Here is a 25,424-nt window from a genome sequence, read left to right on the forward strand (position 1 = left end):
AAGCAGCGTCTCAAAGCTCATTGTCCTTGTGGTGCTGTTCCTTCATTGAGGGAACGTCTTACAACACCCCACAGCCATACTACGGTGAGCAGCTATAGGCATGGCGGAGCAAACTGCAACAATGTAACCATTTACAAATGGAACACATGTCTAGAACCTTACGTACATATATCCAAATCATGCTCTGAGATTATCAAATTAAAAGCATAACAGAAATGATCAACACATACTTGGGGAATGGATCTCCATTCAGATGAAACATAATTCACTTCCTGATGAGATTTATTTACATGACCTTTACTTAAAATGAGTTTATATTAGGCAAGTCAGTTACGAAGACATGTTTATTTACAATGACAGTTTGGCAAGTGGTGAGAGGCAAGTTCGGTGATAAATGACGAAAACAATTGGAGCCACATTGTAAGTAGAAAGTTTACATTACATTATTTTTTTTTATACCAATTTCTCTTTCTGTTAGTGTTTTGGATATAGAGTGTATTGCACTGTTCCCCAGGATCACTGCATGAACATCTCTGATTGGCTGATCAGCATCACTGCATTAGCCTAGTATGGATACAGTGCAGTGCACTACACTGTCAAACACTGCCCTCTAATGGTGGATATTGAAATCTACCTCACAATTTGACGCTCTTGGTAACATTGGGACATTTTTTGGTCTACGCCCCACGAGTTTTTCAACGCAGTGGTCATTACAATCAGTTGCATAATTGAAATTAAAAACTGGATGGTTCGAGCCCTGAATGCTGATTGGCTGACAGTCGTGGTATATCAGACCGTATGACAAAACATGTATTTTTACTGCTCTAAATACATTGGTAACCAGTTTATAATATCAATAAGGCACCTCAGTGGTTTGTGGTATAGGACCAATATACCACGGCTAAGGGCTGTGTCCAGGCACTCCACATTGCGTCGTGCCTTAGAACAGTCCTTAGCCGTGGTATATTGGTCCTATATCACACCCCCTCAGGCCTTATTGCTTAAATAAAGCACAGCTTGTTTTGTAAGTGAATTAAAACATTACATTCAAACTTAGCTTATTTTAAGAATAAAGTGTCCCTAAAAGCATAGGTAAACCATGATCAATATGCTTACCAATACAACAGAGCAAAAACAATGTGCTGATCATAACTGAAGTAAATTAATATGGTGCAAAACACAGTGCAGGTGGGCGATCATTCCAGTCTGAACTTTGAACTTCTTCAGGTGAACTATCATACATTCCTAATGCAGTCGGAAAAGCAAAGGATTCTTCAACATCAAGTAAAGGTCATGTTAACATTACTGTGACATGCTATACAATGTGGTTCTTAGTGGTGGCATATCACCCTCTGTAATATACATGTAACCATCTATCAGCACACATCTTCCCCTCCAAGACACTACAATGAAATATATATGTACATGTACAATGGAAAAGAGAGAGACATACAGTATGTGAAAACTATGAAAGATGCCACAGAGTAGAGTGGAAGGGGGCAGAGGGGTCTTACTCCTAGACCCAGAGGAAGGACAGGAGGATGAGGGCAGAGGGTTCTTACTCCTAGACCCAGAGGAAGGACAGGAGGATGAGGGCAGAGGGGTCTTCCTCCCAGACCCAGAGGAAGGACAGGAGGATGAGGGCAGAGGGGTCTTACTCCTAGACCCAGAGGAAGGACAGGAGGATGAGGGCAGAGGGGTCTTACTCCTAGACCCAGAGGAAGGACAGGAGGATGAGGACAGAGGGGTCTTACTCCTAGACCCAGAGGAAGGACAGAAGGATGAGGACAGAGGGGTCTTACTCCTAGACCCAGAGGAAGGACAAGAGGATGAGGGCAGAGGGGTCTTACTGGGAATGGGACAGTCTGTACCTACCACACATGCACTCGTGACTCAGGGTCTGGATTCTACATGGTTACTTGGTGCTGAGGTTGTAGCTGTGGCTGTAGAGGCCTCCTCCTCTGATGACTGTAGGGGAAGACAAGGGGTGTTGGCCTGGCCGGATGGGCTTAGCTGGAAGACAGAACATAGTCATCAATACAAACACACACTGCCACCCCCACACATTCCACCAACCCACCCTCTTCTCCCTCCCTCCCTCCCTCCCTCCCTCCCTCCCTCCCTCCCTCCCTCCCTCCCTCCCTCCCTCCCTCCCTCCCTCCCTCCCTCCCTCCCTCCCTCCCTCCCTCCCTCCCTCCCTCCCTCCCTCCCTCCCTCCCCTCCCTCCCCCCTCCCTCCCTCCCTCCCTCCCTCCCACCCCCTCCCACCCCCTCCCTCCCTCCCTCCTCCCCTCCCTCCTCCCCTCCCTCCCCTCCTCCCTCCCCTCCCTCCATCCTTACCGATCTGAGCGGAGTTTCCTCTCCTGGCCATGTTCTTGGTCCTGACGACCTCCTTGATGCGGTCCACCTCTAGCTGGTAGCGTTTCCTGTCCCTCATAGCGTTCTCCTTGGCATCCTTCAGCGCATTCTCCAGGGCCTTGACCCGCTCGGCCGTGGCCCGCAGACGCTTCTCCAGCTTGGGAAGCTCGCAGCGAAGGTCCGCGTTGTCACGCACCAACTGGGAGGGAGAGGGGGACACAGGGAGGGAGGGGGAGGGAGGGAGGGAGGGAGGGGACACAGGGAAGGAGGGAGGGGGAGACGGGGAGGGAGAGAGGGAGGGAGGGAGGGGGAGACGGGGAGGGAGGGAGGGAGGGAGGGAAGGGGGGAGACGGGGAGGGAGAGAGGGAGGGAGGGAGGGGGAGACGGGGAGGGAGGGGGAGGGAGAGAGGGAGGGAGGGAGGGGGAGACGGGGAGGGAGGGAGGGAAACAGAGATATGAGGGTCAGCTTACGAAGCTTGCAGCGCAGGTCCGCGTTATCATGCACCAACTGGATGGACACTGCCAGAAGGGGGCAGGAATAATAAATCAATCAAATGTATTTATCATTTTGAACAAATCAAACAATCAGACGATACATTTTCTCTACCTGCAAAGATGTACAGTACCTGCTTAATAATGTCCCAGTACAGGACCTGCTTAATAATGTCCCAGTACCTGCTTAATAATGTCCCAGTACAGTACCTGCTTAATAATGTCCCAGTTCAGTACCTGCTTAATAATGTCCCAGTTCAGTACCTGCTTAATAATGTCCCAGTACAGTACCTGCTTAATAATGTCCCAGTACAGTACCTGCTTAATAATGTCCCAGTACAGGACCTGCTTAATAATGTCCCAGTACAGGACCTGCTTAATAATGTCCCAGTTCAGTACCTGCTTAATAATGTCCCAGTACAGTACCTGCTTAATAATGTCCCAGTACAGTACCTGCTTAATAATGTCCCAGTACAGGACCTGCTTAATAATGTCCCAGTACAGGACCTGCTTAATAATGTCCCAGTACAGTACCTGCTTAATAATGTCCCAGTACAGTACCTGCTTAATAATGTCCCAGTACAGTACCTGCTTAATAATGTCCCAGTACAGTACCTGCTTAATAATGTCCCAGTACAGTACCTGCTTAATAATGTCCCAGTACAGGACCTGCTTAATAATGTCCCAGTACAGTACCTGCTTAATAATGTCCCAGTACAGTACCTGCTTAATAATGTCCCAGTACAGTACCTGCTTAATAATGTCCCAGTACAGTACCTGCTTAATAATGTCCCAGTACAGTACCTGCTTAATAATGTCCCAGTACAGGACCTGCTTAATAATGTCCCAGTACAGTACCTGCTTAATAATGTCCCAGTACAGTACCTGCTTAATAATGTCCCAGTACAGGACCTGCTTAATAATGTCCCAGTACAGGACCTGCTTAATAATGTCCCAGTACAGGACCTGCTTAATAATGTCCCAGTACAGGACCTGCTTAATAATGTCCCAGTACAGTACCTGCTTAATAATGTCCCAGTACAGTACCTGCTTAATAATGTCCCAGTACAGGACCTGCTTAATAATGTCCCAGTACAGGACCTGCTTAATAATGTCCCAGTACAGGACCTGCTTAATAATGTCCCAGTACAGGACCTGCTTAATAATGTCCCAGTACAGGACCTGCTTAATAATGTCCCAGTACAGGACCTGCTTAATAATGTCCCAGTACAGGACCTGCTTAATAATGTCCCAGTACAGTACCTGCTTAATAATGTCCCAGTACAGTACCTGCTTAATAATGTCCCAGTACAGGACCTGCTTAATAATGTCCCAGTACAGGACCTGCTTAATAATGTCCCAGTACAGTACCTGCTTAATAATGTCCCAGTACAGTACCTGCTTAATAATGTCCCAGTACAGTACCTGCTTAATAATGTCCCAGTACAGTACCTGCTTAATAATGTCCCAGTACAGGACCTGCTTAATAATGTCCCAGTACAGGACCTGCTTAATAATGTCCCAGTACAGGACCTGCTTAATAATGTCCCAGTACAGTACCTGCTTAATAATGTCCCAGTACAGTACCTGCTTAATAATGTCCCAGTACAGTACCTGATTAATAATGTCCCAGTACAGTACCTGCTTAATAATGTCCCAGTACAGGACCTGCTTAATAATGTCCCAGTACAGGACCTGCTTAATAATGTCCCAGTACAGGACCTGATTAATAATGTCCCAGTACAGTACCTGCTTAATAATGTCCCAGTACAGTACCTGCTTAATAATGTCCCAGTACAGTACCTGCTTAATAATGTCCCAGTACCTGCTTAATAATGTCCCAGTACAGGACCTGCTTAATAATGTCCCAGTTCAGTACCTGCTTAATAATGTCCCAGTACAGTACCTGCTTAATAATGTCCCAGTACAGGACCTGCTTAATAAAGTCCCAGTACAGTACCTGCTTAATAATGTCCCAGTACCTGCTTAATAATGTCCCAGTTCAGTACCTGCTTAATAATGTCCCAGTTCAGTACCTGCTTAATAATGTCCCAGTACAGTACCTGCTTAATAATGTCCCAGTACAGTACCTGCTTAATAATGTCCTAGTACAGTACCTGCTTAATAATGTCCCAGTTCAGTACCTGCTTAATAATGTCCCAGTTCAGTACCTGCTTAATAATGTCCCAGTACAGTACCTGCTTAATAATGTCCCAGTACAGTACCTGCTTAATAATGTCCCAGTACAGTACCTGCTTAATAATGTCCCAGTACCTGCTTAATAATGTCCCAGTTCAGTACCTGCTTAATAATGTCCCAGTTCAGTACCTGCTTAATAATGTCCCAGTACAGTACCTGCTTAATAATGTCCCAGTACAGTACCTGCTTAATAATGTCCCAGTACAGTACCTGCTTAATAATGTCCCAGTACCTGCTTAATAATGTCCCAGTTCAGTACCTGCTTAATAATGTCCCAGTTCAGTACCTGCTTAATAATGTCCCAGTACAGTACCTGCTTAATAAAGTCCCAGTACAGTACCTGCTTAATAATGTCCCAGTACCTGCTTAATAATGTCCCAGTACCTGCTTAATAATGTCCCAGTACCTGCTTAATAATGTCCCAGTACAGTACCTGCTTAATAATGTCCCAGTACAGTACCTGCTTGTGGACTTTAGTGAGTTGCTCCAGGTTATTCTCCAGGAAGGAGATCTTCTGTTTCTGGGCGGCGCTGCCCACTCCATCCTCACAGTCCAGCTCTGCACTCTGAACACAACAGGAGAGGAGAGAAACATCAATCAGTCTGTCAACACAGAGCACAGACTATAGACTACAGAGCACAGACTATAGACTACAGAGCACAGACTATAGACTACAGAGCACAGACTATAGACTACAGAGCACAGACTACAGACTACTGCCAACTCTGCACTCTGGGCATAACAGGAGAGGAGACAGACAGTCAATACAGACTACAGACTACTGCCCACTCTGGACATAACAGGAGAGGAGAGAAACATCAGTCAGTCTGTCAACACAAAGCACAGACTATAGACTACAGAGCGCAGACTACAGACTACAGTGCAGACTACAGAGCACAGACTACAGACTACAGAGGGCAGACTACAGACTACAGAGTGCATACTACAGAGCACAGACTACAGACTACAGAGGGCAGACTATAGACTACAGAGCACAGACACAGAGACAGACTACAGAGCACAGACTACAGACTACAGAGGGCAGACTACAGTACAGAGCACAGCAGACTACAGAGCACAAACTACAGACTACAGAGGGCAGACTACAGACTACAGAGTGCATACTACAGAGCACAGCACAGACTATAGACTACAGAGGGCAGACTATAGACTACAGAGCACAGACTACAGAGCACAGACTACAGACTACAGAGGGCAGACTACAGACTACAGGTCCTCACTGAAAGACAACAGACTACAGACGAGTATCTCTGACATTCTGCAGACAGGTTGGGGCATTCTGATACACAGCCTCTCATGGGAGAATACCTCCTTACCTTCTTGACGCGTGTTGTGAGGTCTTGAACAAAGAGCCTGCGTAGGTTATGAAGAGTCTGCAGCTCCTTGGCCTTTAAAGACAAAACAGAGAGAAAACACACTTGTGCTCAGTGTGAAATGTTGAAATGGACATATATGATGTATTGTTTTATCTGCAAGACTTAGGAAGTGAAGAGCTATAGCCAGCCAGCCAGCCAGCCAGCCAGCCAGTCAGCCAGCCAGCCAGCCAGCCAGCCAGCCAGCCAGTCAGTCAGTAGTGAGTCAGTCAGTAGTGAGTCAGCCAGCCAGTGAGTCAGCCAGTGAGTCAGCCAGCCAGCCAACCAGCCAGTCAGTGAGCCAGTCAGTGTCAGTCAGTCAGTCAGTCAGTCAGCCAGCCAGCCAGCCAGCCAGCCAGCCAGCCAGCCAGCCAGCCAGCCAGCCAGCCAGCCAGTGAGTGAGTCAGTCAGTCAGTCAGTCAGTGAGTCAGCGAGCCAGTCAGTCAGTCAGTCAGTCAGTAGTGAGTCAGTCAGCCAGTCAGTCAGCCAGCCAGCCAGCCAGCCAGTCAGTCAGTAGTGAGTCAGCCAGCCAGCCAGTCAGTAGTGAGTTAGTCAGCCAGCCAACCAGTCAGCCAGCCAGTCAGCCAGTCAGTCAGTCAGTAGTGAGTCAGTCAGCCAGTCAGCCAGCCAGTCAGTCAGTCAGCCAGCCAGGCAGCCAGTCAGTCAGTCAGTCAGTAGTGAGTCAGTCAGCCAGCCAGTCAGTGAGTCAGCCAGCCAGCCAGTCAGTGAGCCAGTCAGTCAGTCAGTGAGTCAGTCAGACAGTCAGTCAGTCAGCCAGCCAGCCAGCCAGCCAGCCAGTGAGTCAGTCAGTCAGTGAGTCAGCCAGCCAGCCAGCCAGTCAGTGAGCCAGTCAGTCAGACAGACAGTCAGTCAGCCAGCCAGCCAGCCAGCGAGTCAGTCAGTGAGTCAGCCAGCCAGCCAGTCAGCCAGTCAGTCAGCCAGTCAGTCAGCCAGTCAGTGAGTCAGCCAGTCAGCCAGTCAGTGAGTCAGTCAGTCAGTCAGTCAGTGAGTCAGCCAGCCAGCCAGTCAGTGAGCCAGTCAGTCAGTCAGTCAGTGAGTCAGTCAGTCAGTCAGTCAGCCAGCCAGCCAGCCAGCCAGCCAGCCAGCCAGCCAGCCAGCCAGCCAGCCAGCCAGCCAGCCAGCCAGCCAGCCAGCCAGCCAGCCAGTGAGTCAGTGAGTCAGCCAGCCAGTGAGTCAGTGAGTCAGCCAGCCAGCCAGCCAGCCAGCCAGCCAGTCAGTCAGCCAGTCAGTCAGCCAGTCAGTGAGCAACCAGCCAGCCAGTCAGTGAGTCAGTCAGTCAGTCATAGAGCCTTGACGTACCACAGTCTCCTCCAGTCCCTTGAGGTCCTGTCTGGCCTGCTCTCTCTGCTCGTTGAAGATGACCAGCTTCTGGAGCGTCATGTCCTTCTCCTGTTCCTCCACCTTCAGCTTCTCATGGTCAGACATCAGCTTCCTCTGCTCCAGCATCAGGCCCTGGTTCAGACTGGGAGAGACACGGAGGAGGAGAGGGGGATAGCAGAGGTAGGGGAGAGGTAGGGGAGAGGTAGGGGAGGGGTAGAGGAGAGGTAGAGGAGAGGTATGGGAGAGGTAGGGGAGAGGAAGAAGAGAGGTAGAGGAGAGGTAGGGGAGGGGTGGGGGAGGGGTAGAGGAAAGGTAGCGGAGAGGAAGAGGAGATGTAGGGGAGAGGTAGAGGAGAGGTAGGGGAGAGGTAGAGGAGAGGTATGAGAGATGTTGGGGAGAGGTAGAGGAGAGGTAGGGGAGAGGTAGAGGAGAGGTAGAGGTAGGGGAGAGGTAGTGGAGAGGTAGTGGAGAGGTAAGGGAGAGGTAGAGGAGAGGTAGAGGAGAGGTAGAGGAGAGGTAGGGGAGAGGTAGGGGAGAGGTAGAGGAGAGGTAGAGGAGAGGTAGAGGAGAGGTAGGGGAGAGGTAGAGGAGAGGTAGAGGAGAGGTAGGGGAGAGGTAGAGGAGAGGTAGAGGAGAGGTAGAGGAGAGGTAGAGGAGAGGTAGGGGAGAGGTAGAGGAGAGGTAGGGGAGAGGTAGGGGAGAGGTAGGGGAGAGGTAGGGGAGAGGAAGTGGAAAGGGTGAAAAGGAGGAGAGAAAAGACTAAGTTATAGAGGCTTTATGGAGCTTTATAAGGCCTATTCAGATGTAATGACCTTTATACCACCTTTCATTTAGTACTGCATTATGACAGCCTGTAAAGAATTTGTGAAGCCATTATGAATGCCCTATGAAGCCTTTATGAATGCCCTATGAAGCCTTTATGAATGCCCTATGAAGCCTTTATAAATGTCCTATGAAGCCTTTATAAATGTCCTATGAAGCCTTTATAAATGTCCTATGAAGCCTTTATGAATGCCCTATGAAGCCTTTATGAATGCCCTATGAAGCCTTTATGAATGCCCTATGAAGCCTTTATAAATGTCCTATGAAGCCTTTGTGAATGCCCTATGAAGCCTTTATGAATGCCCTATGAAGCCTTTATAAATGCCGTAGCAGTTAGAAAAGCACAGAGAGTGGCCGGACGGTATATATAGCTTCTCACTCTGTGAGTTCATCCAGCGTCCTCTGTTTGTCATCGATCTCGTCCCTGAGTCGGGCCAGCTGCTTCTGGTGGGCCTCTCTGTGAGCCTCCATCTGCTGTTCTAGAGTCTTCTACAGGATGGACAGGAGGACGGATCAAAGGACACACACAGAGACACACACGGGTAAATCTAATCTGTTTCTCCAACAGAATAATCATCCTACTTCCAGATCCACCTTGTGGACGTCTTAATCCCAGGTTTAATCACCTTAACCTCCTCTTCACCCTCCAGTCTACTGACGTGCTCCTTCTCCGTGTCCACCACTGACACCTCGTGCATTTTCTCTGAGGAACAACAAGGAACAACAATGTGAAGCATGTTGTAAAGGAAGCAGTGGTGTGGATAGAGGGGACGTGTAGAGGGAGTCGTGCATCTCACCCTGAGCGTGCATCTTGGCCAGCTCCTCAGTCAGAGCGTCCTGACTCTCCTCCAGCTGTCTCTTCTTCTGTTCCATGTTCTGCATGTAGTCTGTCAGGGACTTGATCTTGGCCTGGTGCTGCAGGACAACACACCAACACCGGGTCAGCGCTTCAAAACCTTCCATGTTGTCACATCTACTGAACACAGCCCTGTTTGGCCGTTTTGTAGGACTTTAGCAGAGAGTGAAAAGATATTCAGAGACTCAACGTAGGACAATGAAAGTGCATTTCTGCATCGGCCTTTAGACGCTTCACAATTAACCTGGCCCCTCTGTTACCTGGGAGATGAGCAGCTGACAGGAAGCCAGCTCCTTCTCGTTGGCGGCCATCTTGCGTGAGGTGTCACCCTGGGAGCTTTCCAGCTGCTTGGAGCGGTTCACCAGAGACTTGACCTCTGACCTCATCTTACTGATGTAGAGACGGGTCATGGTGAACTCTTCCTCAATCACTCCACCGTTACCGTTCCCCTCAGCCATCTAGACAGGAAACAGAAGACCTCATATGAAGCCTGGGGAACAGTAGGATTAGAACCAGGGGAAGATTTACTGTTAGGAAACTAAAGAGCATCAACTCTGATTCATGTTGTATGTTGTGGAGAGGTTTGCTAGCTACACAGGTCAACCATGTTACAACCTGTTAAGTTAACAGGACTGTTGTGAATGGGTCTGTTTGTATTTGGTTCGGTGTGTGTGTGTTTCTACTTTGTGTGTGTCTATGTGTATCTGCTGTGTAGGTCCCCTCACCATCTTGATGTCGCTGGTGCCCATGGTGGCTCCTATCTCACTGAGGTCTCTGAGCAGCAGGTGGAGGATCTCTGCAGCTCTCTTCTTCTGGTGTCCACTGAGCTCCTGGAGCGTGGTCAGCTCCATCTGAACTGACAACAGGACCGTCTGGGGAACACACATCAGTCACATGCCAGTTGTCCTTCACCACATCATTAAGGACCCTCTATACGGTTCTAGTACCTCATCTATCCACAGGGGAAACTTGGGAAGACTCATTAGAACATAGGTATATGGATCACTCACACATCAGGGGGTACCTCGGCAGAATGACATGTCATTAAGGGTGCAGTAAACCCCATAATAAGCTGAACTGCTCTAGGCCCCTCTATCCCTCCCATCATGCCCAGAGACCCACAGTCCTCTGCTGCAGCTCCTCCTGCAGCTGTTGGTTGGCCTGGCTCCTGTCCTCCACCTCCTGGCTCTTCTGGTCGTAGTTCACAGCCAGCTCCTCCAACGCCTGCAGCACCTCCTTCACCTAGAGCCATAAGAACATAATGATGAACATCTAGTCAAATGGCTACCCAGACTATTCACATCTCCCCCTCCCCTCTCCACACCACTGCCACTCTCTGTTGTCATCGATGCAGAGTCACTTTAATTAACTCTGTACATACTACCTCAACTAACCGGTGCCCCTGCACATTGACTGTACCGGTACCCCCTGTATATAGCCTCCACATTGACTCTGTACCGGTACCACCTGTATATAGCCTCCACATTGACTGTACCGGCTCCCCTCTGTATATAGCCTCCACATTGACTCTGTACCGGTACCACCTGTATATAGCCTCCACATTGACTCTGTACCAGTACCCCTGTATATAGCCTCCATATTGACTCTGTACCGGTACCCCTGTATATAGCCTCCATATTGACTCTGTACCAGTACCCCTGTATAAGGCCTCCACATTGACTCTGTACCAGTACCCCTGTATATAGCCTCCACATTGATTCTGTACCGGTACCCCCTGTATATAGCCTCCACATTGGCTCTGTACCGGTACCCCTGTATATAGCCTCCACATTGACTCTGTACTGGTGTAACAGTATCATTTTTAAACCGTCCCTCGCCCATACCCGGCGCTGAACCAGGGACCTTCTGCACACATCAACAACAGTCACCTTCAAAGCATCGTTACCCATCGCTCCACAAAGCTCTGTACCGGCCCTTGCAGAGCAAGGGGAAACACTACTTCAAGGTCTCAGAGCAAGTGACGTAACCGATTGAAACGCTATTTAGCGCACACCGCTAACTAAGCTAGCCATTTCACATCCGTTACACTCACCCCCCTTTTGACCTTCCTCCTTTTTCCGCAGCAACCAGTAATCCGGGTCAACAGCATCAATGTAACAGTATAATTTTAAACCGTCCCCTCGCCCATACCCGGGCGCGAACCAGGGACCTTCTACACACAACGACAACAGTCACCCTCGAAGCATCGTTACCCATCGCTCCACAAAAGCCGCGGCTCTTGCAGAGCAACGGGAAACACTACTTCAAGGTCTCAGAGCAAGTGACGTAACCAATTGAAACGCTATTTAGCGCACACCGCTAACTAAGCTAGCCGTTTCACATCCGTTACACTGGTACCACCTGTATATAGCCTCCACATTGACTCTGTACTGGTACCTCCTGTATATAGCCTCCACATTGACTCTGTACCAGTACCCCTGTATAAGGCCTCCACATTGACTCTGTACCAGTACCCCTGTATATAGCCTCCACATTGACTCTGTACCGGTACCCCTGTAAATAGCCTCCACATTGACTCTGTACTGGTACCACCTGTATATAGCCTCCACATTGACTCTGTACCGGTACCCCTGTAAATAGCCTCCACATTGACTCTGTACCGGTACCCCCTGTATATAACCTCCACATTAACTCTGTACCGGTACCCCTGTATATAGCCTCCACATTGACTCTGTACCGGTACCCTCTGTATATAGCCTCCACATTAACTCTGTACTGGTACCCTCTGTATATAGCCTCCACATTGACTCTGTACTGGTACCCTCTGTATGTAGCCTCCACATTGACTCTGTACCGGTACCCTCTGTATATAGCCTCCACATTGACTCTGTACTGGTACCCTCTGTATATAGCCTCCACATTAACTCTGTACTGGTACCCTCTGTAAATAGCCTCCACATTGACTCTGTACTGGTACCCTCTGTATATAGCCTCCACATTGACTCTGTACTGGTACCCCTGTATATAGCCTCCACATTGACTCTGTACCAGTACCCTCTGTATATAGCCTCCACATTGACTCTGTACCGGTACCCTCTGTATGTAGCCTCCACAATGACTCTGTACCGGTACCCCCTGTATATAGCCTCCACATTGACTCTGTATCGGTACCCCTGTATATAGCCTCCACAATGACTCTGTACCGGCTACCCCTCTGTATATAGCCTCCACAATGACTCTGTACCGGTACCCCCTGTATATAGCCTCCACATTGACTCTGTATCGGTACCCCCTGTATATAGCCTCCACAATGACTCTGTACCGGTACCCCCTGTATATAGTCTCCACATTGACTCTGTACCGGTACCCTCTGTATATAACCTCCACATTGGCTCTGTACTGGTACCCCCTGTATATAGCCTCCACATTGACTCTGTACTGGTACCCCCTGTATATAACCTCCACATTGACTCTGTACTGGTACCCCCTGTATATAGCCTCCACATTGACTCTGTACTGGTACCCTCTGTATATAACCTCCACATTGACTCTGTACCGGTACCCCCTGTATATAGCCTCCACATTGACTCTGTACCGGTACCCCCTGTATATAGCCTCCACAATGACTCTGTACCGGTACCCCCTGTATATAACCTCCACATTAACTCTGTACCGGTACCCCCTGTATATAGCCTCCACATTGACTCTGTACTGGTACCCTCTGTATATAACCTCCACATTGACTCTGTACCGGTACCCCCTGTAGATAGCCTCCACATTGACTCTGTACCGGTACCCCCTGTATATAGCCTCAACATTGACTCTGTACCGGTACCCCCTGTATATAGCCTCCACATTAACTCTGTACCGGCTCCCCCTGTATATAGCCCCAACATTGACTCTGTACTGGTACCCCCTGTATATAGCCTCCACATTGACTCTGTACTGGTACCCCCTGTATATAACCTCCACATTGACTCTGTACCAGTACCCCCTGTATATATAGCCTCCACATTAACTCTGTACCGGTACCCCTGTATATAGCCTCCACATTGACTCTGTACCAGTACCCTCTGTATATAGCCTCCACATTGACTCTGTACCGGTACCCCTGTATATAGCCTCCACATTGACTCTGTACCAGTACCCCCTGTATATAGCCTCCACATTGACTCTGTACCGGTACCCCCTGTATATAGCCTCCACATTGACTCTGTACCGGTACCCCCTGTATATAACCTCCACATTGAGTCTGTACCGGTACCCCTGTATATAGCCTCCACATTGACTCTGTACCAGTACCCTCTGTATATAGCCTCCACATTGACTCTGTACCAGTACCCCTGTATATAGCCTCCACATTGACTCTGTACCAGTACCCCTGTATATAACCTCCACATTGACTCTGTACCAGTACCCTCTGTATATAGCCTCCACATTGACTCTGTACCAGTACCCCCTGTATATAACCTCCACATTGACTCTGTACCAGTACCCCTGTATATAGCCTCCACATTGACTCTGTACCAGTACCCCTGTATATAGCCTCCACATTGACTCTGTACCAGTACCCCTGTATATAACCTCCACATTAACTATGTACCAGTACCCCTGTATATAGCCTCCACATTGACTCTGTACCAGTACCCCTGTATATAACCTCCACATTGACTCTGTACCAGTACCCCTGTATATAACCTCCACATTGACTCTGTACCAGTACCCCTGTATATAGCCTCCACATTGACTCTGTACCAGTACCCCCTGTATATAGCCTCCACATTGACTCTGTACCAGTACCCCTGTATATAGCCTCCACATTGACTCTGTACCAGTACCCCCTGTATATAACCTCCACATTGACTCTGTACCAGTACCCCCTGTATATAACCTCCACATTGACTCTGTACCAGTACCCTCTGTATATAACCTCCACATTAACTCTGTACCAGTACCCCCTGTATATAACCTCCACATTAACTCTGTACCAGTACCCCCTGTATATAACCTCCACATTAACTCTGTACCGGTACCCCCTGTATATAACCTCCACATTAACTCTGTACCGGTACCCCCTGTATATAACCTCCATATTGACTCTGTACCAGTACCCCCTGTATATAACCTCCACATTAACTCTGTACCGGTACCCCCTGTATATAGCCTCCACATTGACTCTGTACCGGTACCCCCTGTATATAGCCTCCACATTAACTCTGTACCAGTACCCCCTGTATATAGCCTCCACATTAACTCTGTACCAGTACCCCCTGTATATAACCTCCACATTAACTCTGTACCGGTACCCCCTGTATATATTGTTATTTTTTACTGCTCCTCTTTAATTACTTGTTACTTTTATCTCTTATTCTTATCCGTATTTTTGAAACTGCACTGTCGGTTAGGGGCTCGTAAGTAAACATTTCACGGTCTACACCTGCTGTATTCGGCGCATGTGACTAATACAATTTGATTTGATTTGATGGGCTCATTTAGAATTCTGGAATAACATGGATTCATCCAGAATATTCTCCCTCACCTCCTCCTTGGCAGCCTCGTTCTCCGTCTGCAGACGAGACAGATCCTCATGGATCTTCTCATAGTCTCTTCTCGTCGACGCCAGCAGCTGAGGAGAGACCCACACGGGGACACACACAGGGACACAGACAGGGACACACACAGGGAGACACACAGGGACACACATAGGGAGACACACAGGGACACACATAGGGAGACACACAGGGACACACACAGGGAGACACACAGGGAGACACATAGGGAGACACACAGGGACACACACAGGGACACACACAGGGACACAAACAGGGACACACACGAAAAAGGGAACACACACAGGCAAATGCACACCATTTAACATGGTTGAATTCCCCTTAGATGTAGATCATCCATCTGAAAGCATCATCAAGACATTGGACTTTTAAGAAGAACAGTGTCTCCAACCACGTCATCATGACGAAGAAGCAAAATGCATCAGATGACTCAAAACGTCCAATATTTTGACAACTTGACTTTTTAAAATGTTAAAATGGATTTAGTTCACCTTTATTTAACCAGGTAGGCAAGTTGAGAACAAGTTCTCATTTACTGGCCAAGATAAAGCAAAGCAGTTCGACACATACAACAACACAGAGTTACACATGGAGTAAAACAAACATACAGTCAATAATACAGTAGAAAAATAAGTCTATATACGATGTGAGCAAATTAGGTGAGAAGGGAGGTAAAGGCAAAAAAAAAGCCCATTGTGGCAAAGTAAATAGAATATAGCAAGTAAAACACCCAAAAACACTGGAATGGTAGATCTGCAGTGGAAGAATGTGCAAAGTAGAAATTAAAATAATGGGGTGCAAAGGAGCTAAATATATAAATAAATACAGTAGGGGGAGAGGTAGTTGTTTGGGCTAAATTATAGGTGGGCTATGTACAGGTGCAGTAATCTGTGAGCTGCTCTGACAGCTAGTGCTTAAAGCTAGTGAGGGAGATAAGTGTTTCCAGTTTCAGAGATTTTTATAGTTTGTTCCAGTCATTGGCAGCAGAGAACTGGAAGGAGAGGCGGCCAAAGGAAGAATTGGTTTTGGGGGTGACCAGAGAGATATACCTGCTGGAGCGCGTGCTACAGGTGGGTGCTGCTATGGTGACCAGCAAGCTGAGATAAGGGGGGACTTTACCTAGCAGGGTCTTGTAGATGACCTGGAGCCAGTGGGTTTTGGCGACGAGTATGAAGCGAGGGCCAGTCAATGAGAGCATACAGGTCACAGTGGTGGGTAGTATATGGGGCTTTGGTGACGAGTATGAAGCGAGGGCCAGTCAATGAGAGCATACAGGTCACAGTGGTGGGTAGTATATGGGGCTTTGGTGACGAGTATGAAGCGAGGGCCAGTCAATGAGAGCATACAGGTCACAGTGGTGGGTAGTATATGGGGCTTTGGTGACGAGTATGAAGCGAGGGCCAGTCAATGAGAGCATACAGGTCACAGTGGTGGGTAGTATATGGGGCTTTGGCCACGAGTATGAAGCGAGGGCCAGTCAATGAGAGCATACAGGTCACAGTGGTGGGTAGTATATGGGGCTTTGGTGACGAGTATGAAGCGAGGGCCAGTCAATGAGAGCATACAGGTCTCAGTGGTGGGTAGTATATGGGGCTTTGACCAAACGGATGGCACTGTGATAGATCCAATATGTTGAGTATGGTGTTGGAGGCTATTTTGTAAATGACATCGCCGGAGTCGAGGATCGGTAGGATGGTCAGTTTTATGAGGGTATGTTTGGCAGCATGAGTGAAGGATGCTTTGTTGCGAAATAGGAAGCCAATTCTAGATTTAACTTTGGATTGGAGATGCTTAATGTGAGTCTGGAAGGATAGTTTACAGTCTAACCAGACACCTAGGTATTTATAGTTGTCCACATATTCTAAGTCAGAACCGTCCAGAGTAGTGATGCTGGATGGGCGGGCAGGTGCAGGCACCGATCGGTTGAAGAGCATGCATTTAGTTTTGCTTGTATTTAAGAGCAGTTGGAGGCCACGGAAGGAGAGTTGTATGGCATTGACTGCTTACATGCAAAACATTTTGGACTGACAAACTGTATCAACAGTGGACTAATGAGAAACAATACCAAAATATAGTTTTTGAGTGACATTCTCCTTTAAAATGAGAAAAGAGGGTTGTTCATGATTGGTCACCTCATCCTGGTCTAACATCTGTTCCTTGAGTTTCTCAGCCAGCTGGCTCTGCTGGTTGATCTCATCATCCTGGGTGACACAAACAAAACAAGCAGCAATTTACATTTCAGTTAGAATAGAATTGGAAACATTGATTTGCCTGTAAAAAATCCAACCCCTTCCTGTTCCTGCCCAATCTAACCTTCCGTTTAATGTTGATGCATGTTTGTTATTTAAACTGTGTTTTAATGTCTGTTATTCTTTATGTACGTTGAGTTTGTACCTCCAAAATGATTTGACTCAGTTCTCTAATCTAGTCTGGTGAGATTTCCCTTGTTGACCTTGTCGTCCAGTTGTTTGTACAGATTGCTGATGTCCTCTTCGTACTTGCTCTTCTCCTCGGTGGAGACCAGAACCAGTCCGTTAGCTGGAGCCATGTTATCTATGATGGGAGTGTTGTCACACGGCTCCAGGTGCTTCTGCTCCTTAGCACTCAGCTGATCCTCCTCAGGGACGTTCTCACCTGAGACGGGGACAAACAGATTCTCTACCTTGAACTGTGCACTCATTCACTCAATATCTACCATTGGAACACTAACTAATGTCCAACTCAGTGTGGCTCTGTCGATTTCATATGAAGGGTTTCAATCATTTTCTCTCTCTCTCTCTGCCCTCCCTCCTCAATCTCTCCCTCCCTACCCCTGCTCCCTCTCCCGCCCTCCTCCCTCTCTGTCTCACTCACTCCCTCTCTCTCCCTCCCCCACTCTCCCTGCCATCTCCTCCTCTGCCCATCCCTCCCCATCTCCCTCACCATTCCTCCAGCGGTTAAGCTCCATCTCCTCCCCTCCTCATCTCCCTCCTCCCTCCTCCCTCACCGTTCCTCCAGCGGTTAAGCTCCATCTCCCTCCCTCCTCCCCATCTCCCTCCCTCCCCATCTCCCTCCCCATCTCCCTCCCTCACCGTTCCTCCAGCGGTTGAGCTCCATCTCCCTCCCTCCTCCCTAACTGTTCCTCCAGGGGTTGAGCTCCATCTCCCTCCCTCCTCATCTCCCTCCTCCCTCACCGTTCCTCCAGCGGTAAAGCTCCATCTCCCTCCCTCCTCCCCATCTCCCTCCCTCCCCATCTCCCCATCTCCCTCCCTCACCGTTCCTCCAGCGGTTGAGCTCCATCTCCCTCCCTCCTCCCTAACTGTTCCTCCAGCGGTTGAGCTCCATCTCTCTCCTTCCTCCCCATCTCCCTCCCTCCCTCCTCCCTCACCGTTCCTCCAGCGGTTGAGCTCCATCTCCCTCCCTCCCCATCTCCCTCCCTCTTCTCTCACCGTTCTTCCAGCGGTTGAGCCTCATCTCCCTCCCTCCCCATCTCCCTCCCTCCTCCCTCACCGTTCCTCCAGCGGTTGAGTTCCATCTCCCTCCCTCCCCATCTCCCCATCTTCCTCCCTCCCTCCCCATCTTCCTCCCTCCCTCCCCATCTTCCTCCCTCCTCCCTCACCGTTCCTCCAGCGGTTGAGCCTCATCTCCCTCCCTCCCCATCTCCCTCCCTCCTCCCTCACCGTTCCTCCAGCGGTTGAGCTCCATCTCCCTCCCTCCCCATCTCCCTCCCTCCTCCCTCACCGTTCCTCCAGCGGTTGAGTTCCATCTCCCTCCCTCCCCATCTCCCTCCCTCCTCCCTCACCGTTCCTCCAGCGGTTGAGCCTCATCTCCCTCCCTCCCCATCTCCCTCCCTCCTCCCTCACCGTTCCTCCAGCGGTAGAGTTCCATCTCCCTCCCTCCCCATCTCCCTCCCTCCTCCCTCACCGTTCCTCCAGCGGTTGAGTTCCATCTCCCTCCCTCCCCATCTCCCTCCCTCCCTCCCCATCTTCCTCCCTCCCTCCCCATCTTCCTCCCTCCCTCCCCATCTTCCTCCCTCCTCCCTCACCGTTCCTCCAGCGGTTGAGCCTCATCTCCCTCCCTCCCCATCTCCCTCCCTCACCGTTCCTCCAGCGGTTAAGCTCCATCTCCCTCCCTCCCCATCTCCCTCCCTCCTCCCTCACCGTTCCTCCAGCGGTTGAGTTCCATCTCCCTCCCTCCCCATCTCCCTCCCTCCTCCCTCACCGTTCCTCCAGCGGTTGAGCCTCATCTCCCTCCCTCCCCATCTCCCTCCCTCCTCCCTCACCGTTCCTCCAGCGGTTGAGTTCCATCTCCCTCCCTCCCCATCTCCCTCCCTCCTCCCTCACCGTTCCTCCAGCGGTTGAGTTCCATCTCCCTCCCTCCCCATCTCCCTCCCTCCCCATCTCCCTCCCTCCTCCCTCACCGTTCCTCCAGCGGTTGAGCCTCATCTCCCTCCCTCCCCCCATCTCCCTCCCTCCTCCCTCACCGTTCCTCCAGCGGTTGAGTTCCATCTCCCTCCCTCCTCCCTCACCGTTCCTCCAGCGGTTGAGCCTCATCTCCCTCCCTCCCCATCTCCCTCCCTCCTCCCTCACCGTTCCTCCAGCGGTTGAGTTCCATCTCCCCTCCCTCCCCATCTCCCTCCCTCCCCATCTCCCTCCCTCCTCCCTCACCGTTCCTCCAGCGGTTGAGCCTCATCTCCCTCCCTCCCCATCTCCCTCCCTCCTCCCTCACCGTTCCTCCAGCGGTTGAGTTCCATCTCCCTCCCTCCTCCCTCACCGTTCCTCCAGCGGTTGAGCCTCATCTCCCTCCCTCCCCATCTCCCTCCCTCCTCCTCCTCACCGTTCCTCCAGCGGTTGAGCCTCATCTCCCTCCCTCCCCATCTCCCTCCCTCCTCCCTCACCGTTCCTCCAGCGGTTGAGTACCATCTCCCTCCCTCCCCATCTCCCTCCCTCCTCCCTCACCGTTCCTCCAGCGGTTGAGTTCCATCTCCCTCCCTCCTCCCTCACCGTTCCTCCAGCGGTTGAGTTCCATCTCCCTCCCTCCTCCCTCACCGTTCCTCCAGCGGTTGAGTTCCATCTCCCTCCCTCCCCATCTCCCTCCCTCCCCATCTCCCTCCCTCCTCCCTCACCGTTCCTCCAGCGGTTGAGCCTCATCTCCCTCCTTCCCCATCTCCCTCCCTCCTCCCTCACCGTTCCTCCAGCGGTTGAGTTCCATCTCCCTCCCTCCTCCCTCACCGTTCCTCCAGCGGTTGAGCCTCATCTCCCTCCCTCCCCATCTCCCTCCCTCCTCCCTCACCGTTCCTCCAGCGGTTGAGCCTCATCTCCCTCCCTCCCCATCTCCCTCCCTCCTCCCTCACCGTTCCTCCAGCGGTTGAGTTCCATCTCCCTCCCTCCCCATCTCCCTCCCTCCTCCCTCACCGTTCCTCCAGCGGTTGAGTTCCATCTCCCTCCCTCCTCCCTCACCGTTCCTCCAGCGGTTGAGTTCCATCTCCCTCCCTCCTCCCTCACCGTTCCTCCAGCGGTTGAGTTCCATCTCCCTCCCTCCTCCCTCACCGTTCCTCCAGCGGTTGAGTTCCATCTCCAGCCTGTGGATAACGTTCTTCAGACTCTTGTTCTTGTCTTTCTCCTTGTTGTACTTGTTCTTCCACTCCTCAGCAGTCAGCTCCAGGTTCACAGACACGGTGTTCTTGATGGTCTTGGCTCTGTGTGGAGGGTGGGACAGACACTCAGATCCCTGTATCTAATCACACCCTATTCCCTATACAGCAGTGCACTACTTTGACATGGCTAATGGGCTGTAATTTATCCACTAAAGGACATTGTGGCCTCATTTACTCATCACTTTTTTCTCCACAGTATATTTTATATTTTATATATATTTATATATTTTATATATATATATATATATATATATATATATATATATATATATATTTTGTCAGAACAGGAGCAGATGGATAAACATTGAATCAACATAACTGGAGGAGGTGATCCAATAAGAAGCAGGGAGGCAGATAGCTCCATATTTGAAGTGGTCTGAGATCTATTGCAGGAGGTTGTCCCCTGTGAAGATGACCGGGGACTAATTAGCCCTGCTGGGTACTGTAGACCGTACAATGATGTGTAAAGTCCAACTCCTCTCAGCCTCCTCTCACAGGTGGTCACATGGGTGCAGACAGTGCAGTGGAGCGCCACACCATGCCGCACCACACCATGCCACACCATACCACATACCACACCACACAACGCCATGCCACACCGCACCATGCCGCACCACACCACACAACGCCATGCCACACCGCACCACACCACACGCCACGCCACACCATGCCGCACCACACCACACCACACCGTGCCGCACCACACCACACCACGCCACACCACGGCGCACCACACCACACATTTACATTTACATTTAAGTCATTTCCATGCCACACCGCACCACGCCACACCACGCCACACCACGCCACACCGCACCACGCCACACCATGCCACACCGCACCATGCCACACCGCACCATGCCACACCGCACCATGCCACACCACGCCGCACCACACCACGCCACACCATGCCACACCATGCCACACCACGCCACGCCACGCCACACCACGCCACACCACGCCACGCCACACCATGCCACACCGCACCATGCCACACCGCACCATGCCACACCGCACCATGCCACACCGCACCACGCCACACCATGCCACACCACGCCACACCATGCCACACCACAGCACATCGCTCTGTAGCCCTACTGTTCTACCTCTATCTAACTCCTCTCCTAAGCCTGGCAGGGCGGCAGAGACAGAATGTTCTGGATGTCCCCTGTGTCCTCTGGCAGGGCAGCACAGACAGAATGTTCTGGATGTCCCCTGTTTCCTCTGGCAAGGTAGCAGAGACATAATGTTCTGGATGTCCCCTGTGTCCTCTGGCAAGGTAGCAGAGACATAATGTTCTGGATGTCCCCTGTGTCCTCTGGCATGGTAGCAGAGACATAATGTTCTGGATGTTCCCTGTGTCCTCTGGCATGGTAGCAGAGACAGAATGTTCTGGATGTCCCCTGTGTCCTCTGGCATGGTAGCAGAGACATAATGTTCTGGATGTTCCCTGTGTCCTCTGGCAAGGTAGCAGAGACATAATGTTCTGGATGTTCCCTGTGTCCTCTGGCATGGTAGCAGAGACAGAATGTTCTGGATGTCCCCTGTGTCCTCTGGCATGGTAGCAGAGATAGAACGTGCTGGAAGTCCCCTGTTTCCTCTGGCAGGGCAGCAGAGATAGAATGTGCTGAAGTCCCCTGTGTCCTCTAGCAGGGCAGCAGAGATAGAATGTGCTGGAAGTTCATTGTGTCCTCTAACACACAGAGCAGCCTAGGCTAACTCCCACTGTTGCTACTGTTGCTGTCCAGCCAAGAGGCAGGATAAAACCCTACAGATCAGGATTTAGGGGAGTGGATGGATGTAACACTTAGCTAAAGGTCAGAGAGATGAACAATGTCTTCATCATCTGGATAAAGATTTAGAGAAGAGGCTTGTTATGCAACCACTCAGTCAGCCCTGAATAGGAGGGAAGATACTGGGAATCATCAGCTCTACTCATCATCAACAGTCACTGTCCGTCTCCTGGTGGATTAAGGACGGCCCATCTGCCATGGGAAACCTTTCATTGTTCACATAAAATAGGGGAACTGGGTATGGTGCAGTGGATCTCTCAGCTCACCTCTGTCCCAACAGGGTAGACTTATGCTAACAGTCTGCCACTAGACCAGGTAAACTGTAGAGAGGTGCTGACCCACCTCTGTCCCAACAGGGTAGACTTATGTTAACAGTCTGTCACTAGACCAGGTAAACTGTAGAGAGGTGCTGACCCACCTCTGTCCCAACAGGGTAGACTTATGTTAACAGTCTGTCACTAGACCAGGTAAACTGTAGAGAGGTGCTGACCCACCTCTGTCCCAACAGGGTAGACTTATGTTAACAGTCTGCCACTAGAACAGGTCAACTGTAGAGAGGGGCTGACCCACCTCTGTCCCAACAGGGTAGACTTATGTTAACAGTCTGCCACTAGACCAGGTAAACTGTAGAGAGGTGCTGAGCCACCTCTGTCCCAACAGGGTAGACTTATGTTAACAGTCTGCCACTAGAACAGGTCAACTGTAGAGAGGGGCTGACCCACCTCTGTCCCAACAGGGTAGACTTATGTTAACAGTCTGCCACTAGACCAGGTAAACTGTAGAGAGGTGCTGACCCACCTCTGTCCGAACATGAGGTCAACTGTAGAGAGGTGCTGACCCACCTCTGTCCGAACATGAGGGTAGACTTATGTTAACAGTCTGCCACTAGAACAGGTAAACTGTAGAGAGGTGCTGACCCACCTCTGTCCCAACAGGGTAGACTTATGTTAACAGTCTGCCACTAGAACAGGTCAACTGTAGAGAGGTGCTGACCCACCTCTGTCCGAACATGAGGTCAACTGTAGAGAGGTGCTGACCCACCTCTGTCCGAACATGAGGTCAACTGTAGAGAGGTGCTGACCCACCTCTGTCCGAACATGAGGGTAGACTTATGTTAACAGTCTGCCACTAGAACAGGTAAACTGTAGAGAGGTGCTGACCCACCTCTGTCCCAACAGGGTAGGTTTCTTCCTAGGTTTTGGCCTTTCTAGGGAGTTTTTCCTAGCCACCGTGCTTTTACACCTGCATTGTTTGCTGTTTGGGGTTTTAGGCTGGGTTTCTGTACAGCACTTTGAGATATCAGCTGATGTACGAAGGGCTATATAAATAAATTTGATTTGATTTGATTTGATTTTGGTAGACTTATGCTAACAGTCTGCCACTAGACCAAGTAAACTGTAGAGAGGTGCTGACCCACCTCTGTCCGAACATGAGGGTAGACTTGGTCTCACACTCGTTGTAGATGGAGGGAGATGCACAGATGATGATGGTGGTCCTACAGTTACCCCTAGAGAGTCCTGCAAGATACGGGTCATCTTGCTGTCCCTGTACGGGACGTGGCTTTTCTGAAAACAAACAACACATTATTTACCCATTAGGGCCTTTCAGCAGACAGCCTCATAGATAACCAGTCAGTCTCATAGATAAACAATCAGCCATCAGGGCCTTTCAACAAACAGTCCCATAGATAACCAGTCAGTCTCATAGATAACCAGTCAGTCTCATAGATAACCAATCAGTCTCATAGATAACCAGTCAGCCATCAGGGCCTTTCAACAAACAGACCCATAGATAACCAGTCAGTCTCATAGATAACCAATCAGCCATCAGGGCCTTTCAACAAACAGTCCCATAGATAACCAGTCAGCCATCAGGGACTTTCAACAGACAGCCTCATAGATAACCAGTCAGCCATCAGGGCCTTTCAGCAGACAGTCTCATAGATAACCAGTCAGCCATTAGGGCCTTTCAGCAGACAGCCTCATAGATAACCAGTCAGTCTCATAGATAACCAATCAGCCATCAGGGCCTTTCAACAGACAGCCTCATAGATAACCAGTCAGCCATCAGGGCTCTTCAACAGACAGCCTCATAGATAACCAATCAGCCATCAGGGCCTTTCAACAGACAGCCTCATAGATAACCAATCAGCCATCAGGGCCTTTCAACAAACAGTCCCATAGATAACCAGTCAGCCATCAGGGCTCTTCAACAGACAGCCTCATAGATAACCAGTCAGCCATCAGGGCCTTTCAACAGACAGTCTCATAGATAACCAGTCAGCCATCAGGGACTTTCAACAGACAGCCTCATAGATAACCAGTCAGCCATCAGGGCCTTTCAGCAGACAGTCTCATAGATAACCAGTCAGCCATCAGGGCCTTTCAACAGACAGCCTCATAGATAACCAGTCAGCCATCAGGGCCTTCAACAGACAGTCTCATAGATAACCAGTCAGCCATCAGGACCTTTCAACAGACAGCCTCATAGATAACCAGTCAGTCTCATAGATAACCAGTCAGCCATCAGGGCCTTTCAACAGACAGCCTCATAGATAACCAGTCAGCCATCAGAGCCTTTCACCAGACAGTCTCATAGATAACCAGTCAGCCATCAGAGCCTTTCACCAGACAGTCTCATAGATAACCAGTCAGCCATCAGAGCCTTTCACCAGACAGTCTCATAGATAACCAGTCAGCCATCAGAGCCTTTCACCAGACAGTCTCATAGATAACCAGTCAGCCATCAGGGCCTTTCAACAGACAGTCTCATAGATAACCAGTCAGCCATCAGGACCTTTCAACAGACAGTCTCATAGATAACCAGTCAGCCATCAGGGCCTTTCAATAGACAGTCTCATAGATAACCAGTCAGCCATCAGGGCCTTTCAACAGTCAGTCAGCCTCATAGATAACCAGTCAGCCATCAGGACCTTTCAACAGACAGTCTCATAGATAACCAGTCAGCCATCAGGACCTTTCAACAGACAGTCTCATAGATAACCAGTCAGCCATCAGGGCCTTTC

The 25,424-nt window shown here is 50.1% G+C and overlaps 1 pseudogene; it reads right to left on the minus strand.

The window, feature by feature from the left end:
• Positions 1 to 674: 674 nt before the first annotated feature.
• On the minus strand, positions 675 to 23,964 carry LOC124027848 (annotated as a pseudogene).
• Between the last annotated feature and the right edge of the window lie 1,460 nt (positions 23,965 to 25,424).

This window comes from Oncorhynchus gorbuscha, unplaced genomic scaffold, assembly GCF_021184085.1.
Source record: "Oncorhynchus gorbuscha isolate QuinsamMale2020 ecotype Even-year unplaced genomic scaffold, OgorEven_v1.0 Un_scaffold_3530, whole genome shotgun sequence".
In the NCBI taxonomy this organism is placed as follows: domain Eukaryota; kingdom Metazoa; phylum Chordata; class Actinopteri; order Salmoniformes; family Salmonidae; genus Oncorhynchus; species Oncorhynchus gorbuscha.